The 22,787-nt window shown below is 43.9% G+C and overlaps 1 protein-coding gene and 1 pseudogene across 2 annotated transcripts in view; one reads left to right on the plus strand and one right to left on the minus strand.

Annotated features, from left to right (window-relative positions):
- The window catches only part of LOC126291839 (uncharacterized), a 501,394-nt gene that overhangs the window by 335,085 nt on the left and 143,522 nt on the right, over positions 1-22,787 (plus strand). The gene's annotated exons all lie outside the window — the stretch shown is intronic.
- On the minus strand, positions 5,804-5,921 carry LOC126292330 (5S ribosomal RNA; annotated as a pseudogene).

Here is a 22,787-nt window from a genome sequence, read left to right on the forward strand (position 1 = left end):
CGACGTATACTAACGGACCGCGGCCGATTTAAAGGCTACCACCTAGCAAGTGTGGTGTCTGGCGGTGACACCAAACAATGTGTGGAGGATGATCCAAACAGCATGACCTGCAGAAGCCTCCAGATGCTGGCAGCTGCTGGAGATGCAACGATGTGGTGTGGCTGAATAATGGAAGCTCCGCCACCTAATCTTCTCTGCATGCCATCCGTAGCTAATATAGTGAATGATTATTTAATATATAACGAAAAAGTTTTGTTACCAACTTAAAAATGATGTCTATTTACAGTACTGGCACCAAGATTAACCACTATTATATCTGTGATGCAGTACAGTAAAAACTCATGACCTACACTGCCCTCTATGGCATAGACTGTGTGAATATATGAGGCGTCACTGATTACTTAGCATCGTGTTTAACATGGTTACAGAATTTCTTATTACCAACTTGCTTATGGTATTTTAATATGTTCTCGCCTTAAGTTGCTTATTTTAAGTTTACATTGTAGAATATAACAGATGCAAACGTAAATTAGCATAAAGTAAGCCAGTAACCTCTAAAGCTCTGTGTATGGCCGTCCTTTTCCCCTGCGTTTGCCTCTGTCTGCAGTTCAGGATTGGCTGAAACTCCGTCACGTGACATTAGCAGACATTGTGGGCGCAAGCGTTACGTGTAAAGCATATGAAGCGTTGTGTATCTTCGAAGTCTTAAGTAGAGTAATGCCTCAGTGCTGTGCTTTTAGCCGTTTCGAGGCGAAAATGGAGGAAAAGTGTACAGAATTCCTTCCGAAGGGAGAGATGCAACAAGAAGAATAGTGATCGCAGAGGGAATGGTTGCAGGAACTCGACTTAACCATTCAGTTAATTTTATTCTTTTCTTGTCTTCTTTGTAAGTTATGTCACATCCAAGAAACCAGACACCTGTTTTATTATCATTTTGCTGACGATAATCTCAGAAGGTTATAATAAAGGCTTGGATTGTTTAGTCTGTACACAGCTGTTTCTAATATGTCAGCACTGCCCTGTATGATTACCTGATCGTAGGCAAACAACATCGTATTCAGAAATTAATCTGTTCTAGCGCTTACACTTTCAGGTATTCTTCCCTCCTCCCATTTCCTGACTAGATCGTTGATGTGGAGCACGGTGTTGGTACATGCTACAACCTTACTCCTTGGTTTATCTTCACTTCTGGTGTCAGCTTTTTGCCAGTTTATATTCTCATTGTGGTGTTGTTATCTAATCTTTCAGTATTTCGGTAAGCTCGACCGCTTTTGTTCGTGCTATCTTCGTGGCCACACTGAGTATGCCTTGTAGTCGATAGCTGTTGACGTTATCCTTGCCTGGTCGTCGTCCAAGATTTCCGGCTTTTCTCCGAGGCTTATTTTGAGGCTTGTGAGTATCTAGGTTACCGGACTTTTTGTATAAGTTCTCAACTTTGAGGGAAAGGCTGTAAGGATTTTCTCCCAAGGAAATCTGGCTTCACGACACTTGAGCAGGTCTCCCTCTCACTTGCAAGATATGATAAGAAAACGAAAATGAACGACAGCCTCTGGTCTCGCAAGCTAATACCATTGGCGTTAAAAAAAAAAAGCAAGAACTGGCCAAAAAAAGACTGACAGAAAAGAAAACAGAATCTGTCTGACACAAGTAAGCGGAGGCATTTCAGACATAATTAAAGCAGACCCTAGAAAGTCAATAATACTGCGCAATATTTCCCGAAGCGCAATAATATTGAACGTGTAGGTGTAAGACTGAAGCATGAAGCAATAATGTTGAAAACACTAAAAACTTCGGAAATATTTTCCGTTCTCTGAAAATATTGTGCCGTCTGTGGGAATTATTGCGCAATATCCTTGACGGTATCTTACGTACAAACACTGCATATCTTTTTGTTCACTGCTCATTGTTGTTACGGTGTTGAAAGTGAGTTCAAAACTAGACGAAAGAACGTTTATGATTAGAGTGGATCGAAATGTATAAATAATTACCCGCATTGTAGGATGAATGCAGTGACTGCTGCTCAGAAAGTACAAGGAAAAGAGCAATGTGTTTTTCTTTTAAAACTGGAGAAATGAAGTTCCATGCTTCTTGACAGAGCGTAGAGACCCACACCGCCGTATTAGGCAAGGTCCTAATGGAGGTGGTTTGCCGTTGCCTTCCTCCGACCGTAATGGGGATGAATGATAATGAAGAATACGACACAACAACACCCATTCATCTCGGGCCAGATGAAAATCGCTGACCCCGCCGGGAATCGAACCCAGGACCCCGAGACCACGAGCTGCAGACTCTTTTAATAATATATATATATATATATATATATATATATATATATATATATATATGTGTGTGTGTGTGTGTGTGTGTGTTTAGACATTACCTATCCGCATATAATCGTATTATTTCATGACACGCTTCTATAACTGTGTATCAAACATCAGTCAGCAGCGTCATTATCCCCAACAGTCTGAACCACAATATTATTGCACAGTATTATTGAGCAGCGTAGGGAGAACGTCAGTAATATTGCACAATATTGTTTTGCGATATTATTGACCGCCTAGGGCCCGCTTAAGGGTCCATGTTGCTGTTGTCCACATACCATTCTCGCCTACTGGCGAGTCTGGCAGTGGCGGCTACCGGCAGCCTTGCTCCCGCCGGCACAGCTGCGAGGCTCACTCAGACCTCGTCATCTCCTGGCGTGAGATGACTGACGTCTAACTTCAAGCTTCTGCCAGTTCATATTTTTCATCAACCCTTTGACACTCTGCCGTGGGTCCAACAAACCTGTTACCATTCTTGCTGCCCGTTTTTGCTTATGTTCGGTATCACCTGTTAGTATTATCTAGTAACTATCCCAAACACTTGACTGATATTATAGGCTATGTCACCACACTGTTTGTAAACAGTGGCCTTTCCAGACTAGGTGCATTTCTAAAGAATCTTGCCCATGAACAGAAGTCTGGCACCTGCTGTAACTACTTCAATTTAAGGAATCGTTCCATTTCACACACCACATTTTGGTTCACCCACGTATTTGCATGTCGTGACCGATCCAGACTGTAAGTCACTGCACTTCGAATAACCAAAAATAAAGAGTCATTGACGTAGTCGTAAACTATTTATTTCTGGTTTTTCAAAAGGCATATTTTTGCAAACCTGAACGTTTAAGGTAAGTAACCTGTCGTGGGTTTATAAAGGGCAGTCAAACGAAAACGAGAGAGGCGGTAAAGAGTAAGTAAAGTATATTATTATTTGAAACTTCTTGGGAGACTACAGCTTTGAGCTGGGCCGAGATTCTAACTGCTTTGGTTGCTCAGTTGATCGAACACTTGCTATCAACTGCAAAGGTCTCGAGTTCGAATCTCGCTCTGGCAAACAGTTTTAATCCGCCAGCGAGTTACATATCCCCCCCACACTCCGAAGCAGAGTGGAAATTTAATTTTGTTTATTATTTCAAAAGCGATCGCCATAACTGGTCATTAACGTATCCAACTGAGAGACAAGGAGGTTAACGCCTTCATGGAAAAATGTTTGCTGTTGCCTACAGAACTATGACTGTATCCAGGCGTGCACCATTTTCTCCGAAGCACGTCGACGCCCAGAAAAGTCTTGCTCCAGGGCTCCAAAAATATGGAAATCGCATGCGGAGCGATCGAGACTATATGGGGTTGTGTAAAGGCTTTCCAGCGAAACGACTCCAGTGTAGTCAACCTTGGCAACATGTGTACGGGCTCGTAAATAACGATATTCGTGGGCGTCGCGTCGCTTCTGACGAAAAGGTGCGCGCCTGGGCACAATCATTTTTCCGCAGGCAAGTCCAAACATTTTCCCATGGGGCACAGACCTTGTCTCACACTGGAATAAATTAATTAACACTTATGGCCATTACTTTTGAAATAATAAAAAAATTACTTACGTTGTTTCGATCTGTCTCGTTCACGTTTGACTTCCCCATATACTATGAAGTCTTATCGAAATCGCATTGGATATAATTACAGACCAACGGAAAAATGCTTCCGACGGAGTGCAAAAAAGGCGAATATGACCCTCTTTAAAAGACTCTGACAGAAAAGTGGGAAACCAGATTCCTGGATCCTCGTTTGCCTTCGTCACCAGAAGTTGTGGCATGCGAACGTATTCACCCTCTATCACGAAAGATTCTGAATCCTTTTACTGTCTCCCTTAGTAGTTACGCCTTCTTACTCCGCTTCTGCCTCTCATTGCCCCTGCCTACAGGGCATTTCCGTAAAAGCGTGGAGAAAAATTCAAGGTAGAGAATCTGGGATCGGAGAAGCCAGCTTAAGGAGATGTTGTTGTTGTGGGCTTCAGTCCAGAGACTGGTTTGATGCAGCTCTCCATGCTACTCTATCTTGTGCAAGCTTCTTTATCTCCCAGTACCTACTGCAACCTACATCCTTCTGAATCTGCTTAGTGTATTCATCTCTTGGTCTCCCTCTACGATTTTTACCTTCCATACTGCCCTCCAATACTAAAATGGTGATCCCTTGATGCTTTAGTACATGTCCTACCAACCGATCCCTTCTCCTAGTCAAGTTGTGTCACAAACTTCTCCCCAATCCTATTCTTCCTCATTAGTTATGTGATCTACCCACCTAATCTTCAGCATTCTTCTGTAGCACCACATTTCGAAAGCTTCTATTCTCTTCTTGTTCAAACTATTGAAGGAGATAATAGGAATAAAATCACATTACTGTGTACTTTTCTATTTACATTGGTCACAGTGAACTACAAATACCAACACTGACGCAATGAACGTACCATTTCTACTGCGTCTTACAAAGTGTGCTGAAACTTACGGCTATCAACCTCAGTACAAGCATGGCATCGGCGAACACGTTTCTAACGCAACCTGACAAATATGCCTGATGAGTTTCGAATCACATCACAGGCAGCTACAATTGTGGCAACTAATTCCATCTCCGTACCCACTGGGGTCTCATACACAAGTGACTTTCGATATCCCCATAGTAAACAGTCAAGAGGATTCAAGTCAGGTGACCTCACAGGCCATGAAAAGATAGGACCTCCCCTTCCAATCCAGCGACCACGAAATACAGCATTGAGATGACTGCGGACATCCATAATGAAGTGAGGCGGTCCACCGTCATTTTTTTTTCCACATCCTCTGACGAGCAGACCAAGGTACGTTTTCCAACAAGACAGTTCGAACTCTTTTCCTGAACCTCGAGTACAGACGGCCAGGTAGAAAAAAGCCTGCATTGTGACTTCCTAGTAATCAGGCCCGTCCTCCGTGTTTCCTTGTACGCATATTATTTGTAAATAAGCTGGAAAACAGTAATGCTTGACAAAGCTGTAGTCAAGTGTATTTGCATATCTCCTTAAGCTAGCGTCTCTGACATCAGGTTCCCTACCTCAAATTGTTCAATGGAGCATTCTTTATGTCCTGTTACATTTTTGCACACACTTACGGAAACACCACGTCTCTCTCCCGCTGTCTCCTTTTCCTCCCATTTATACCCCTCCGCCACTGCCCCCTTTCACACTTTGTTTTTGTCTCTCTTTTCCACTACCACTGTCTCCACAGTACATTGGCTGCCCAGAAGTTCGGGGGAAGGGGCACTCCGTCTTTATGCCACAAGTGGACCATCGGGACCATCCAACCGCCGTGTCATCCTCACCTGAGGACGCGGATAGGAGGGGCGTGTGGTCAGCACACCATTCTCTTGGTCGTTACGATGGTTTTCTTTGACAGGAGCCGCTAATTTTCGGACGAGTAGCTCCTCAATTGGCATCACCAGGCTGAGTGCACCCCGAAAAATGGCAACAGCACATGGCGGCCCGGGCGGTCACCCATCCAAGTGCTGGCCATGCCCGACAGCGCTTAACTTCGGTAATCTGATTGGAACCGACGTATCCACTTCGGCAAGGCCGTTGCCGGGGAAAGGGGAGGGTCCAGCTTAATTGTTCCCTTGTACCCATGTGTTTAAACTTTCGGTCCAAAACGGACCCTCCCCTACATCTACGTGTCAGTACAGTTCACCGGTGGTGAAGGGGGGGGGGGGCGAAGTGCAAACCCTCAAAAGTCTATGTATGCTCTCCTTACATCTCTCTTATTCATATCCACTCTCTCCTCTTTCTTTTGCTTCCACTGCTTCTACCTCCATCCACCTCTCTTTCTTTTTCACTGCCTTTCACGAATATCTCCTCTCTCGTTGCCTCCCACCGCTATTGCTTTCATCGATATTTCTTTCCCTTTCACTGCCACCTTCGCTCTCTCATGATCACTGTCCCCTGTATCTTTCTCTCTCATTGGCGCTGCCTCCTCTCTCTTCCAGCTTCACTGTCTTACAGCACAAAAATGGCTGAATATTTTCGGGTGCCAAAATTTTTCGTGAGAAAGACGAATTAGAACAGACAATGATCCTCCACTTTCCTGTCGTAATCATTTAAAGAGGAACATGTTCCCCATTTTTGCACTCCAACATGAGCACTTTTCCGGTAGTTTCCGCCTTTTGCCTGCTACTGCAGGGTTGGGTGTTTTGTTTTTATAGAGTGAATGCCATGGATCAGTAATGTTTTGACACCTTATTTATCTACTTCACCGCATGTATGTACTTTGACAAAATGAACCACCACGTAAGTACACATAATTTAAGGTTAACGCAAAATCGTTTGCTTTACACTTTTACGGATACTTTCGACAGTGAGCGCAACTCGGGTTATGGTTTGTGTGTTAAAAGAGTAAAAATGATACTAGAATTATTTTACTTAATTTGCACTCTTTCCAGTTCTACGTAATTCTGGCGGTCATTCTAATTTATTTTCAGGCATGTTAAAAAACATTTTAGGTCTTTTTGTCATTGCAGTTCCACTTTGGGCATTTTTGTATAGTCGTGAAGAGCCTATCACACAGAGATAGCTCTTCATAAAGTTTTACTGGTGAAAAAATGCTAACTAAAAACGTAGCTTGGTAGCCTGAGAACCCTTGTGGCCGCTCTGTAACTCTTGCCATGTGTTCACTACGTCAGTTAAAACTATATTTATGCTCCAGACCGGATATTATGTGCATATTTTACGTGCATGACTACGGTAACTACCATTCGATCTCAGTGACGTATAATGATATCGAAAAAAGTTTCGCAGCTGTTTGAGAATGTCATCCTAACAACATATGGTAAAAATTTCTATGATCTGCAATGAATATAAATTATAGCAGTGGCCATCCCCATAGTTGGTACCTTTTCGTACCCAAAAAAAACTTGGTTTCTTATGTTTTCTCAGTAACTGCTCATGAACAAACGGTGCTCTTATAAGCCACCTAAGGTCCACCCTAGAGCACACGTAATGTTAAGGAACTATCGAATTTTCTCAATTTCCCTGGGCTGGAAGAAGTGTAAAATGTTTATATTTTGACACTGTAGACTGTGCGGTAGGTATACAAATGATCTCCACGCGAAGGTCTGTCCTGAATAATTAATCTCTCATCGATGATAGATAGAACACGATATGATCTTGTGAAAAATCACACGTGTGAGCCCGGCTTTTTGGAACAAACTGGTACCGTGCACTGTCGTGCTCAAAAGTCTGATGTTGCTATTTTGTCTCCCAGTTCATTAAAACGGAACGTGAAAGGCAAGGGTCCCAAAGCACTTACCTGGAGTGCATCGGAATTTGCTTCTAAAAGAGGTGTTCAGTGAGTAGAGCAACACAGTTTTCCCTGAAAGCAAGTTGGTTTTTCAGGACTCCTATACTCAGTGTTATTCATCAATCTTTTGTCTAGAAAACCAAATGGTTTTTCGGTATAATCTTCGATCAAGGCTACGGCCTCACGCCGCCTTGCAGAGAGGGCTCCAAGGTCGGCGTGGTGCCAGTAAAGTACCCATCATCCACGTACTGCTTCCGAAGGAGTGCATCCTTCACTGCCCCAGACATACAGAGGTCAGAAGGGCCAGAGAACCTGGCTATGCGGTAGATCAGGAAGAACCGTCCAGTGAAGTTTTTTTATACTCCTCTCTAGTGCGTTGGACTTGTCTGAGGCCTTGCGTTGTTATGCAGGAGGAGAAGTTGGTAGTGAGGAACACGCCCAGGTCGTTTCCTCAGTTTGCTAAGGGTAGCACAATACACTTCTAAGTTCATTCGTTGCACCATCAGGGAGGACATTGGAGAGAGTCCCAGAAGACCGTCGCTCTGGCATTACCGGCTGATTTGAATTTTTTCTTCGGAGGGGAGGTGGCGTGGTATCACTCCATGTATCGCTGTTTCCGATTCGAGACGATGAACGGATGTTTCATCTCCTGTGACGATGTTCGACAAACAGTAACGCGCGAACAGTTCCTCACAGATGGACCTCAGTTGCTCTTTATGGTCTTCTGTTAGACAGCTAGGAACTCAACAAGCACACACCTTTGACTATGCAAAATGGTGGACGAGTGAGCACTACCACCACAGTCGTCCTGTTGTCAGCGAGGTGTTTGGTGCTATCCGTCGATCGCCTCGAATGAGTGTGTCCGCACGTTCCAACTCTGCATAACTCAGAGCTGTGTGCGGGCGGTCGGTACGCGGAGGATTGGACAGGTCTGCTCGATCTTGTTGCAGTGATGGCAGACGCCTCGCTTAACGACTCACCGTGCTTTTGTTCACTGCCATGTGTCTGTAGAAATTGTGCAAGAGCCTACGAATTGCTGCAGTGCTCTGGTTTTCTGCCAAAAGAAACTTCATGGCAGCTCTCTACATGGGATACGTCTCCTCCACAGACGACATTTTGAAGACTACGTATAGCGCGGCCACGTATCGGAACTTCCTCAAACTACAGCAGCTCGAGCGGGAATAGTCCACGATGTCCCGCAATAAATTACGCTTTTTTTTTCAACCGAAATTGACCGAGACAGAAAAGAGTATTGCATTAGTTATCTAACGCTCCTTGTTCATTTTCAAACGATGATATCGGGGTCTCAATCTCATAACCTGCCCCGTGTCAAGCATATTGTAACATAAGCCTGTTCTTTGACGCAGAAAGTTGATTGCTTAACACAGAGTGAAGTCGTAAGGTGTCAGGCAAACCCAACACCTTCCATGAAAACCCAGACATGATAAGCAAATCCAGTAGTATGTCACATAGCTCCGAATAAATCGTGACATTAAATTAACCAAAGTAATACGAGTAACGAGTGAGCAAATGGAATACCACAGATTAACACAAGAATGCCTAAATGCATGACATACCTCCCCACCGTGAGACAGACACAGTTCTGAGGGGAGAAACGAGAACAGAAGCCGAGAGTAGAACCGTGTTAAGCTAGAAGGCCCTACGATAAGGGACGGACTGGACACCCACGTCGCCAGCTAACCACTATGGCCACACAACCCGCAAGTTTTAGCGTGAGACTGTATCGCGTCTCAGGTACGTCAAGGACCACCCCGCAGCCCATGTTAAAAGCTAGAGCACTCCAGAAGAACAGTATAGATCTTACGATAACGCTAAAAGGACCACACCATTTGCAGGTTTTACCGTGAGACTTTTTCGCGTCCCTGTTACGTTGTAAACTTTAAAAACATTGCCCCACCACGAAAACTATAACGTTTCTCATTGGATAAACAGAATTTTTGTAGGTGGAGATTAAGGTTAACATTGAGACCCTGATTGGTCAGATGAAAACACAGCCAGATAGTTTTTTTAAAGCAATTTCGGTAAATTGTAGTAAGGAGAAGTTAGGAGACAAGAGTTACTTCGGAGACGGCGAGCTGGATGGCTGCTGCGCCGGCCGCCGCCCCCCTGATGAACACCGACAAGGTAACGAACGCACGCGATGACGCATAACAACGCATAAAGCTTCGCTCAGAACTGCTGAAGTCTCATCTGTTACACCCCCTTTTTTGCGTAGTACTAGTGTCGATCGTTAATTAAAACTCATGGTGTTCACATTTGCCACTTGAAGAACAGATATGAAACGCGATGATTTTTCTTTTATATAGATATTGAGGAGTCACCTCAGCCACTGTAATTTACGACAAGTTAGATAAGTAATTAAAGATAATTGAGGGTCATTGTAGATCATTTTGATAGTTTTCTCTTTTGTGAAACTTAATTTAAACCTAGAGTATAGATGTGATATGGCATAGGTCATCCTTCGATACATTGTAGAACTTGGAAACCCATTCAGGGAATATTCGTTCACCTTTTTGTTGAACGCAGTTGGTTTTTACCATCCTGTATTACAACATTTCCTTTTATCAATAGTGCAATTTATAAACGATGTTTTGTGAGTAGAATAAAATTTCCAGTGGTAAACGTAACTGCTGTTTCGACGTTATTTTACCAGCTAACTAAAAATAGGAAAGCCTTGAACCCCTTCCACTAAATTTAGTTAGTATTAAGATTCTTTTACAGGGAGTGCAGTGGAGCTTACGCTGAGATCATTTAGTATTTGGTTGTATCATCGATAGTCTCACTGAACTCTTCTGAATTCTACATGTCATGTGTGGTCTGGCGTCTCTTTACCAGCAACAGGTCCCAGGTTCAAACTAGTCAATTCACTAAAAAACATTCTCAGAGCGTCGTTGCGCGAAATTGGTAGGGAGACACGATATAGGGCAAACAGACACAACCATGAATGTTTAGAAAGTATGGCGATGGAATGACGAAAATGCTATTCAACGTGTCACTTTCACATTTTAGTCTTTCAGTTTGAGCAGTGCTGCGGCTCGGGTTGGTGCTGATTGTAGGTTTCCGCCTCCTGTTGGAGGCCAGTATCGTTTAGTTGACATGGTTGCATTTGTTCGTCTTCTCGTTTTCACTGGCACCACTTGGTTTAGTTAGCGTTGCCTGTCCGCAAGTGGCAGCAGCGGCGGTTATCGATATGTAGTAACTGTTGCCCTATCTTTGGTGCGACGTCGTTGTTTTGTAAGGTCGTGTGAGTGAGGCAGTTCGGTTGGGGACTCAGGAGGAGCCAGATCCACACAGTGCCAGAACATGCCGGGTTCGCTGGCGGCAGGTATGGACTGCCGGATGTAAGGGCTGTGGTCACGAGGGTGCACGACCTCGCCGTATTTGTTGTTTTATTGTGTTTCTAAATTTTTTATATAATTCCCATTCTTGGCGTTACAGCAGGTTTAAATGATTGTGCTACCAAGTTTACCATCATTATGTCTCACCTGTTTGGTGATCCGTTGCTTGTCCTTTTAAATTAACCTTTGCTATTGCATTGCTGTTTTACAGTGTGTTTGTTAAATTTTTTATAAATGTCGTTCTTGGCGTTAAAGGCCTTGAGCCGTGACTGTGGTTACTAGGCTTAAAATTCTAATTGGGATCACATTGGCTTGTTTTTAAAACATTATTTTCTGTGTCTGTATTTTATGCTCATTTGGTAAATTGTAACGCACTGAAAGCACTATTAATTACACACTTGTTTATTTCTTCATTAATATATGTCACATATAATATTAATATATGTGATATCTTGATTTATTGCTGAGTGTGGAATTACTGTGTTAAAATGTGTGTAATTGCAAAAGGGAACCAATGGTAATTGATTACCGCCCTGTCCACAATCGTAACCGAATCATGCCTTCCTTGACTACCAGGTGTCACAGCTTGTTGTTCGTATAACGTATATATTTAAAGCAGAAGAAAATACAGCAATAACTTAAGACGTAGAACTGTGTTTGTTTTCGATCCTATTGTTATAACTTTTGTTTTCGTTTTACCGAAATACCGATGTTAGATCTTGAATAGGGAATCATGCAAATGTCTCTGACGGTAAAACGCCCGTTTCTGTATGCGAATGGCTTGTACCACTGCTTTTCGGGATGAGCGAATTATATTCTGAGCACATTTTGGTGTAGTTCTGAGCGTTCGAGTTCACACACGATCCTTGTTAGATTCCACAATGGAAATGGAAATGAGCGTTTGGCGTCATTGGCCGGGAGGTCCATTACGCCTTGGTGCAGGTCTTATTACATTCGACGCCACGTTCGGCGACCTGTGCGCCGGATGCGGATGAAATGATGATGAAGACAACACAACACCCAGTCCCAGAACGGAGAAAATCCCCGCCCCAGCCGGGAATTGAACTCAGGCCACTTAGGGCGGCAGCCTTTTTTTTTTTTTTTTACCGCGCCGGCTCAGCTATCGGGGCAGAGAGATTCAACAATATGTGGATGGGAAAGATTCTGGAAGATAGTCTTGTCCATCAGTTTTAAATAAAAATAGAAAATACAAAAAGAGAGAAACTCGATAAGTGGTGCAGGTGGGGTGCGAGGGCGTACTGAAAAGTAATGCTTCGCAATTTTTTATTCTGTTCTCAGCATCGGTTGAGGTGTTAACGTGTCACGCACGTTAGTCGGTCGACTTTACCGCTTTGTTGACGCAACTTGCATCCCTCTCCCGCTAGACTGTGACATGGCGGGGTATAACATAACTACGTCGACGACTGAGAAACGGCGTGCTGTAATCGAGTTTCAGGATTCGAAAAGTCCGCGCACAAATTGCGCATTCCGTGCTTCAGCATGAAAAGCCAGAGAACATACGACATCTCGCTACAGTTTGACGTTGTGGGTTGACTGTCATCAATCAACCTCCGTACTCTCTCTTCATCAGTTTCCAAAACGTACAGAACGCCTGCGAGAAATTCACTTTGAAGGCGATAAAGTGGTGCAAGCAGAGGTGATGTTGAGGCTCCATCAACAAAGTCATTCCACAGCGACGGTGTCAAAAAACTGGGGAAATGTATTCATCAAACAAAAAAAGTGTGTGAAATCGTATGGGACTTAACTGCTAAGGTCATCAGTCCCTAAGCTTACACACTACTTAACCTAAATTACCCTAAGCACAAACACACACACACACCCATGCCCGAGGGAGGACTCGAACCTCCGCCGGGACCAGCCGCACAGCCCATGACTGCAGCGCCCTAGACCGCTCGGCTAATCCCACGCGGCAATGTATTCATCACCAGGGTGACTATGTTGAGAAACAAATATGAAGATATGAAGATTAAAAAAACGTAAAATCGTAATAAAGCTTGTTTAATTAGAAAGCTTCAGAGCTTTCACATAAAAAATAGGAGTATTTACTGTTCTGTACGCCCTTGTGTTTTTTTTTATTCTTTGGCCCAGTGAGGACCACATACAATAACATATCTCCTTCTTTTCTCCTTTATTTATTTCCAGTAGTTTTTTATTGTTTCCCTGTGCACGTTTTTTCTACTGTCCATATTGCGCCTGTTTCTTTCCTTTGTTTTCTCGTGGAAGCCCTTCAAACTTGTTGCTTTAGCCCTCGTCCGCCTCTGGTAGCTGAGTGCGCGGTACATATACTAAAATTGGAACGATATAGAGAAAATTGGCATGGCCTAGCCAGCACGGTAGCTCAGAGTGTTCGGTCAGAGGGTTAGCTGCCCTCTATAACAAAAAAAAACTGAGTCACTGCATCAATAATGAACTTCAGCGGGCGTCACGGGACTTCCGCCACGAACAAATGTAACGAACAAAATGAGGTAAAAAAAATGTGGTCAGCGCGAAGGAATGTCATACTTGACGGCCCGGGTTCGATTTCCGGCGGGGTCGCAGATTTTCTCCGCTCAGAGACTGGATGTTGTGTTGTCCTTATCATCATCATTTCATCCCCATCGACACGCAAGTCGCCGAAGTGGCGTCAAATCGAAAGACTTGCACCGGGCGAACGGTCTACCCGACAGCAGGCCCTACCCACACGGCATTTCCATTAGTTTAGCCCTCCCTCAACTTCTTCTCTTTTTTCTGTTTCTTCCTCCGTTTTGTACAGTTCTCTTGGTTCTGCTTTAACTTCTTTGTACCAAGTCATTCAAATCTCAAGCATTCCATACAGAGGGGTCCAAAAAAATGTATCCACTGTTTAAAAGTCCATAACTTGCAACTTAATTGACGGATTTGTCTCATTTTTGGGGAAAGTGTAGCTTAAAGTCCAACTTAAAGATATCACTGTAGGTGTTCGAAATGGCCTCTATTAACATCCACACACAAACGATGTCGCCGAATTGCAGCACGGACTACTGACTGCAACGTGTACAATGGATTCTCGAAGTTCATCCAATGTGCGTGGCTTTCGTCGATAAACGACGTCCTTTAGTGCTCCCCACGGGTAAAAGTCCAGAGGCGTTAAGTCTGCGGAACGTGGTGGATACTCCACAGCACCTCTACGGCCTATCCATCTACCTAGTAGATTTTCGTCGAGATACGCCCTGGCACGACTTTGGTAGTGGGCTAGGGCACCATTTTGTTGAAAGTAAACTTTTCCTTCTCCATACATATCTCGGATGGCAGGTAAAATGTATGCCTGAAGCTTCTGAAGGTACACCTCACCGGTAACTGTGCCATCAAAGAAGAATGGCCCAACCCACACCACACATTTAATCCTGGCAGATTCACGACTTGGTCTACATGGACGTTCGGATTTTCGGCGGCCCAGTAGATGCAATTGTGGCGATTTACTGTACCATTGAGTTTGAACTGTGTCTCATCAGACCACACAATCGTTTCTTCAAACTCTTCATCGTTGCGCACCATGTTAGTAAACCAGTTGCAGTACTCCATACTACGATCTGGCTCGTCCTCGTTCACTGCGTGTAGCAATCGTGGGATGGAGCACCTCCACTTTGCTGTCTTCAAAATTCGCCGAACACTTGAGCGGCTCACTCTAGTTTCACGGGCACACTGTCTCACAGACTTCTGTGGTGAGCGAGTGAATTGTTGTTAACACACGACGGGAGTTAGCTGGGCTTGTTACTGTTACAGGTCGTCCAGATCGTTGTTTGTGTACATCTTTAACACAGCTTCCGGCTTCAAATTTGTCTCGAATCGTTAAACGTGTCGGTGGTTCTGTTTGATACTCATTGCCGTTGAACCTCATTAATGTTTTCGTACTTAAAGTATCACTTCAAAACTGACTTCCTTTATTCGAATATAAGCCTTGCGCCAGCCATGTTTACTCGAGTAACTAGGCGCAACTAAGAACAAAACACTATCTGGCGACTGTCATCTGACAAAACAAAACAACGCAATACAACGCTTGTGTGGCGATTGCCGGAACTACAAACTGTTACACTGTCAAAGATGAGACTACTCCGTCAGTTTGCCAGTTATGGACTTTTAAACAGTGGATACATTTTTTGACCCTTCTGTATTTAAAAAAAAGAAATCTTTTCTCATCTAGACTTTTTAGGTTTCCACAGAAACAGTTCTCCTCTTCCTCATTGTATCTTTCGTTCATAATCTTCTTTATTACTTCTTCTTAATTTACATTTCCCATTGTCGTGCTTTGATCCCGACTTTTTTTCTGAATATCGCACTTAAAAGTAAAATATCGCGGTTCAGACTGAAGTGGAAAGAAAGAGAAAGGCAGACAGACAGAGGAGGAGAGACAATAGTGGGACAGGAGAGGGAAGTCCGGACCCTCCCTTATCGTAATTCAGCGCCAAGTCGCTCCCTCCGCCCTTCTGGCTGTGATTTGCATGTAATGGCGCCCGCGAGTTTTAATGGGTTTTCTTTCAGCCCCTGCAGTAATTAACACGGATCGCCCACGGCGCCGGCATTCGCTTCATTGGCCACTCGCATTATTTGCCGTCCCCTCTCTTCCCCCCTCCCCTCTCCTCTCCCACCGACCCTGATTTCAATGAAAGGGGCGGGCTGATGGCGGGAAGCTAAAGAGGCCGCTCTAACTTTCACAGCGATGCCCTCTCAGTCTCCCTGCCATCACCACCCCTAGAACATTGACAGGCTTTGTTTTGCCGGATAAACGGTATTTACTGATATATACTATTATACGCTGAGACAACAGAAGCCATGGGATACTACACTATTGGCCATTAAAATTGCTACACCAGAATATGACGTGCTACAGACGCGAAATTTAACCGACAGGAAGAAGATGCTGTGATATGCAAATGATTAGCTTTTCAGAGCATCCACACAAGGTTGACGCCGCAGGCGACACTTACAACGTGCTGACATGAGGAAAGTTTCCAACCGATTTATCATACACAAACAGCAGTTGACCGGCGTTGCCTGGTGAAACGTTGTTGTGATGCATCGTGTACCATAACGTTTCCGATAAAGGTCGGACTGTAGACTATCGCAATTGCGGTTTATCGTATCGCGACATTGCTGCTCGCGTTGGTCGAGATCCAATGACTGTCTAAACATTCATGGTGGTGTCTGTTTGTCCTATATCGTGTCTCCCTACCACTTTCGCGCAACGACGCTCTGAGCGTGTTTTTTAGGGAATTAACTAGTTTGAACCTGGGACCTGTTGCTGGTAAGGAGACGCCAGACCACACATGACATGTAGAATTCAGAAGAGTTCAGTGAGACTAGCGATGATATAACCAAATACTTAATGATCTCAGCGTCAGCTCCACTGCACTCCCTGTAAAAGAATCTTAATACTAATTAAATTTAGTGGAAGGGGTTGAAAGCTTTCCTATTTTTAGTTAGCTGGTAAAATAACGTCGAAAAAGCAGTTAAGTTTACCATTGTAAATTTTATTCTACTCACAAAACATTGTTTATAAATTGCACTATTGATAAAAGGAAATGCTTTAATACAGGATGGTAAAAACCAACTGCGTTCAACAAAAATGTGAACGAATTTTCCCTGAATGGGTTTCTAGGTTCTACAATGGATCGAAGGATGACCTATGCCATATCACATCTATACTCTAGGTTTAAATTAAGTTTCACAAAAGAGAAAACTATCAAAATGGTCTACAGTGACCCTCAATTATCTTTAATTACTTATCTAACTTGTCGTAAATTACAGTGGCTGATGTGGCTTCTCAATAATTATATAACAGAGAAATCATCGCGTTTCAGATCTGTTCTTCAAGTGGCAAATATGAACACCACGAGCTTTAATTAACGATCGACACTAGTATTACGCAAAAAGGGGTGTAACAGATGAGACTTCTGCAGTTCTGAGTGAAGCCTTATGCGCTCAAAAATGCGGCATCGCGTGCGTTCATTACCTTGTCGGTGTTTAGGTAGCATCAGGGCAGCGGCCGGCAGCACAACACCGCTCACCTCGCCATCTCGGAAGCAACTCTTTTCTAACTTCTCTTTACTACAATTTACCGAAGTTGGTTTAAAAAAACTATCTGGCGTGTTTTCATCTGACCAATCAGGGTCTCAATGTTAACCTTAAACTCCGCTTACAAAAATTCTGTCTATCCAATGAGAAACGTTATACTTTTCGTGGTGGGGCAATGTTTTTAAAGTTTGCGACGTAACAGAGACGCGAAAAAGTCTCACGCTAAAACTTGCAGCTTGTGTGGTCCTTTTAGCGTTATCGTAAGATCTATACTGTTCTTCTGGATGGCTCTATCTTTTAACATGGGCTGGGGCAGTGGTCCTTGACGTAACAGAGACACGAAAAAGTCTCACGCTAAAACTTCCGAGTGGTAGTGGCCCTAGTGGTTAGCTGGCGACGGCGACGTGGGTGCCCAGTTCGTCCTTTATCGTAGGGCCTTCTAGCTTAACACGATTCTGCTCTCGGCTTCTGTTCTTGTTTCTCCCCTCGGAACTGCGTCGGTCTCATGGTGGGAAGGTGCGACATGCATTTAGGCATTCTTGTGTTAGTCTGTGGTATTCCATTTGCTCACTCGTTACTCGTATTACTTTGGTTAATTTAATGTCACGATTTATTCGGAGCCATATGACATACTACTGGATTTGCTTATCATGTCAGGGTTTTCATGGAAGGTGTTGGATTTGCCTGACACCTTTCAACTGTTAGCAGAATATGGAATCGATGGGTTCAGGAGGGTAATACTGAACGCCGTGCTGGGTCCCAACGACCTCGTATCAATAGCAGTCGAGATGACAGGCATCTTATCTGCATGGCTGGAACGGATAGTGCAGCCACGTCTAGATCCCTGAGTCAACAGATGGGGACGTTTGCAAGACAACAACCATCTGCATGAACAGTTCGACGACGTTTGCAGCAGCATGGACTATCACCTCGGAGATCATGGCTGCCGTTACCCTTGACGCTGCATCACAAACAGGAGTGCCTGCGATGGTGTATTCGACGACGAACCTGGGTGCACGAATGGCAAAACGTCATTTTTTCGGATGAACGCCGGTTCTGTGTACAGCATCATTATGGTCGCATCCTTGTTTGGCGACATCACGGTGAACGCACATTGGAAACGCGTATTCGTCATCGCCATACTGGCGTATCACCTGGCGTGATGGTATGGGGTGCCATTCGTTACACGTCTCCGTCCCCTCTTGTTCGCATTGACGGCACTTTGAACAGTGGACGTTACATTTCAGATGTGTTACGACCTGTGGTTCTACCCTTCATTCGATTCCTGCGAAACCCTACATTTCTGCAGGATAATGCAGGGACGCTTAAATGACATAACCATCTACACGAACAGTTCGACGATGTTTGCAAAAAATCACATTACTCTGAGCACTATGGGACTTAACTTCTGAGGTCTTCAGTCCCATAGAACTTGTAACTACTTAAACCTAACTAACCTAAGGACATGACACACATTCATGTCCAAGGCAGGATTCGAACCTGCGACTGTAGTGGTCACGCGGTTTCAACCATACCTAGATTGTCAATACCGCGGTTCGATCGCCCCCGCATTGTTACTTTGTGCCAGGAAGGGCTCTCAACAAGGGAAGTGTCCAGGCGACTCGGAGTGAACCAAAGCGATGTTGTTAGGACATGGAGGAGATACAGAAAGACAGGAACTGTCGATGACATGCCTTGCTCAGGCCGCCCTAGGGCTACTACTGGAGTGGATGATTGCTAGCTTCGGATTATGGATCGGAGGAACCCTGACAGCAACGCCACAATTTCGAATAATACTTTTCGTGCAGCCACAGGACCTCGTCTTACGATTCAAACTGTGCGCAATAGGCTGCGTGATGAGAACTTCACTTCCGTTGTCCAAGGCCTTGCAACCACGACATCATGCAGCTCGGTACAGATGGTCCCAACAAGATGCCGAATGAACTGCTCGGGATTGGCACCACGTTCTCTTCACCGATGAGTGTGTCGTATGCTTTCAACCAGACAATCGTGTTTGGAGGCAACAGCTCGGGCTGAACGCCTTAGACACACTGTCCAGCGAGTGTAGCAAGGTGGAGCTTCCCTACTGTTTCGGGATGGGGCTGACGTACTCCGCTGGTGGTTATGGATGGCGCCGTAACGGCTGTACGATACGTGTATGCCATCCTCCGACCGATATTGCCACCATATCGGCAGCATATTGGCGAGGCATTCGTCTTCATGGAAGACAGATCGGGCTCCGATCGTTCACATCTTGTGAATGACTTCCATCGGGATAACGACATCACTCGACTAGAGTGGACAGCATGTTCTCCAGACCTGAAACCTACCGAACATGCCTGATAGATTTCGAAGGCTTTCCGAGCGTAATGATTGATAATATTCTTCTCGGGTGAGCAGCCGGATCATTTTTAATTTTTGATAGCGATATCTCGATTTCTCCTGTTTCCACCACTGGCGGCGCGGTATGTTTACTTGTGCTAGAGGGCATTTACGGCACCTTCTCGCGCACGCGTTGTGGGTCTTCTGCGGCCTATATAGGGGCCGCCGCTTGCGCCGGGAAGTCAGTTCCGGCGAGATCGTGCACCAGCACTCGCACCTGAAAATGGCGGCCGGTTGGACCGCGGAAATATTGTGTGAAGATGACGTTATGATCCAGCTGCACACCCGAAAATAATATTATCATGCCTGGAATAGATTGAAAAGGTCTGTTTACGGAAGACGTGATCCACCAACCATTCTCTAGGCGGAATCGCCGTTGAGGTGTGGGACAATCTGGACAAACAGTGCCTTGATGATCTTCTGGATATTATGCCACGACGAATACAGGTATACATCAATGCAAGAGAACGTGCGACTGGGTATTAGAGGTAATGGTGTGTACAACTATCTAGACCACCACCTCTGAAGGTCTCGTTGTGTGGTGGTACAACATGCTATCTGTGGTTCTCATGAGCAATACAAAAGGGCGGAAAAGATGTTTATGTTGACCTCTATTCGAATTTCCTGTACAGGTTCCGGAGCTCTCGGAAGTGATACAAAACTATTTTTTATGTGTGAAGAATGTACCATACATCTAGATACAACTGCCATTCCACGTTCAAAGTCTGTTAATTCCCGTCATGTGGCCGTAATCACGTCGGAAACCTTTTCACTTGAATCACCCTAGTACAAATGACAGATCCGCCAATTCACTGCCCTTGTATACCTTGTATACGCAATACCACCACCATATCTACATGTGTATATCGCTGTCCCATTACCTTTGTCACCTGAGTACATAGCCACGTTGAGCTCGAAACGTTTAAATGTGTGTGAATTCCTTAGGGCCAAACTGCCGAGGTCATCCGTCCCTAGACTTACACACTACTTAAACCAACTTATGTTAAGAACAACACGCACACAGCCATGCCCGACGGAAGACTCGAACATGCGGAGGGAAGGTCCGCGCAATCCGTGGCGTGGCGCGTCTTCCGCGTGGCCACTCCGAAGGGCATGTAGAGTATACAGTGCATCTCGTATAGGTTCCTTATACAGAAATACGCAGAGAACTCAAGTAAGGTTGGCTTCTAAAATGCATGCCTCTGACCAGTTGTTCATCTTCGCTAATGTGAAACAAGTCTCTCCTAGTGAACAAGTGCTCGTAGCTTTTAAGGTAAGCACATTAGAGCCGATGTTTGCTGGACAATTTTATTGTGTTGCTCCATACTACCTCCTCCTAAAATACGAAAAGTAAAGAGCTGGCAGCAGATGATATGTGTTTCATAGTAACAAAGATGAACAAGTGTCCGTAGTTGTTAAGGTATGCGCTTTAGAGCCCTTGTTTACTGGACATTTTTTTCATGTTTTGATGTAAGGAACCTGTCTCTAAAGTCTGGAGATGTTTTTGAGGACATCCTGTTTATAAAAGTATACTCATCTTTGCTGACAAAATTATAAAAGCACGTTTCCAAATCACAGGTAGCAGTCCATTCACAAGTGCACATGGGGAGTGTTTCCGTGTCTCAGTAGAACTATATCAGCTAGGTTACTAACATCTCGTACAAATTACGAGAGTGTGCTAAAAAGTAATGCCTGCGAAATTTTATGTGAAAACCCTCACAGCTTTTTATATAAAATAAACGTTTGTAACATTCTACGTCTTCGTTCATCATTTCTGCATATTTTTTTGTCAACAAAGCCACCCTGGCGACGAACACTTTTCTCCCAACGAGAGACCAATTTGTTGATACCGTCACTGTAAAATATTTGATTTTGTCGACGGAGCCACAACCTCGCCTCTGATTGCACCACTCCATCACTGTCAAAGCGAAGTCCTCGAAGGTGTCTTTTAAGTCTTGGGAACAGATGAAAACCTCACGGTGCCAAGTCTGTCCGGGATATAATGGATGGCAGTGAACCCAAGGCGTCAGATTGTTGCAGATGTCGTAGCTTTCGTGTGTGGTCTGACGTTGTCATGCTGAAGAAATGGCCTCCATGTGTGGACGAACTTTTCGAATTCGAAACTCGCTAACATAACGCTGTTTCTCACGCATATACAAATCGGAGCCCTCTAGCGACAGACAGCAGAAAATTTCGAGGTATGTAGAACAAACATGTAAAATGTTAATAACATTTGTAATAAAGTTTTAGGTTTTTCACAAAAAAATCCTGAGGCATTACTTTTCAGCAGGCTGCGTAATAACTGACGATCAACTAGCAGCACAAGTTTCTAATAACTCACGATCAACTGGTAGCACAATTTTCAAGCTTCACCTATCTTGGTTGTGATTCACATTTTAACGATAATGACGAATATTTGTAGAACAGTTCGGCAAAAATTGAAGGCTGATAGGAGAGAAGAGACTCAGACTGTATAAGGCTGTGGATGTGCCGACAGTAATATATGGAAGCGGGACGTAGGTGAATATAATAAATTATGGAATCAAAATACAATCGTGTGAAATGCGGTTCCTCAGATCAATGAGAGGATTTTTGCCGAAAGACAAAAAAGATGATGAAGAGGTAAGGCAGTAATGAAATATATTATTATAGAATATGGATTCCACCTTTTTGCAAACACACTGGTTTTTCTTTTTTTTACCCAAACATGTTTCAGTGCCTGTGTGCCACGATCTGTAGTTTTTTGTTTATTGAAAAACTGTAAAAAATGAAAATAGTTTATGTTATAATTGATTTAAAAAGTGAGGCCAAGAAAGTTTTTGTTCCTTTTGCTCCTTACTGTGATTTTACATTATGTGGTTTTGCAGGACCAACTCTATAGTGTCCTGCACTGATAGCTTGTCATCTGCAAACCAAACGATGTAAATGTAAATTTCATCAGCGATTTAAAATATCCCTTGATTTTTAAAAACGTTATTTCTGGTGTGTCAAAATGTTTTGCGTATATAATTGTTACTACTCACGTTTTGATGTTTTTTCTTTTTGGTTACGAGGACATTGCACACACATATTAATGAATTTATTTCTTTACAGACGCCTTTTTACTTCTCAAGATGTTGGGAGCACTTTTTACACTGTTTCAATAAACAAAAAAACGCTGATGAATAAATATATTATCGCCGAAAGACAAAATTATCTCAAAACAAGAGAAATTGGGAAAACCACGTTTTTAGAATGGAGGACGACAGAATTCTTAAGCATGTTCCTTTTGCTCCTTACTGTGATTTTACATTATGTGGTTTTGCAGGACCAACTCTATAGTGTCCTGCACTGATAGCTTGTCATCTGCAAACCAAACGATGTAA

Source organism: Schistocerca gregaria, chromosome 9, assembly GCF_023897955.1.
Source record: "Schistocerca gregaria isolate iqSchGreg1 chromosome 9, iqSchGreg1.2, whole genome shotgun sequence".
NCBI classification, from domain to species: Eukaryota; Metazoa; Arthropoda; class Insecta; order Orthoptera; family Acrididae; genus Schistocerca; species Schistocerca gregaria.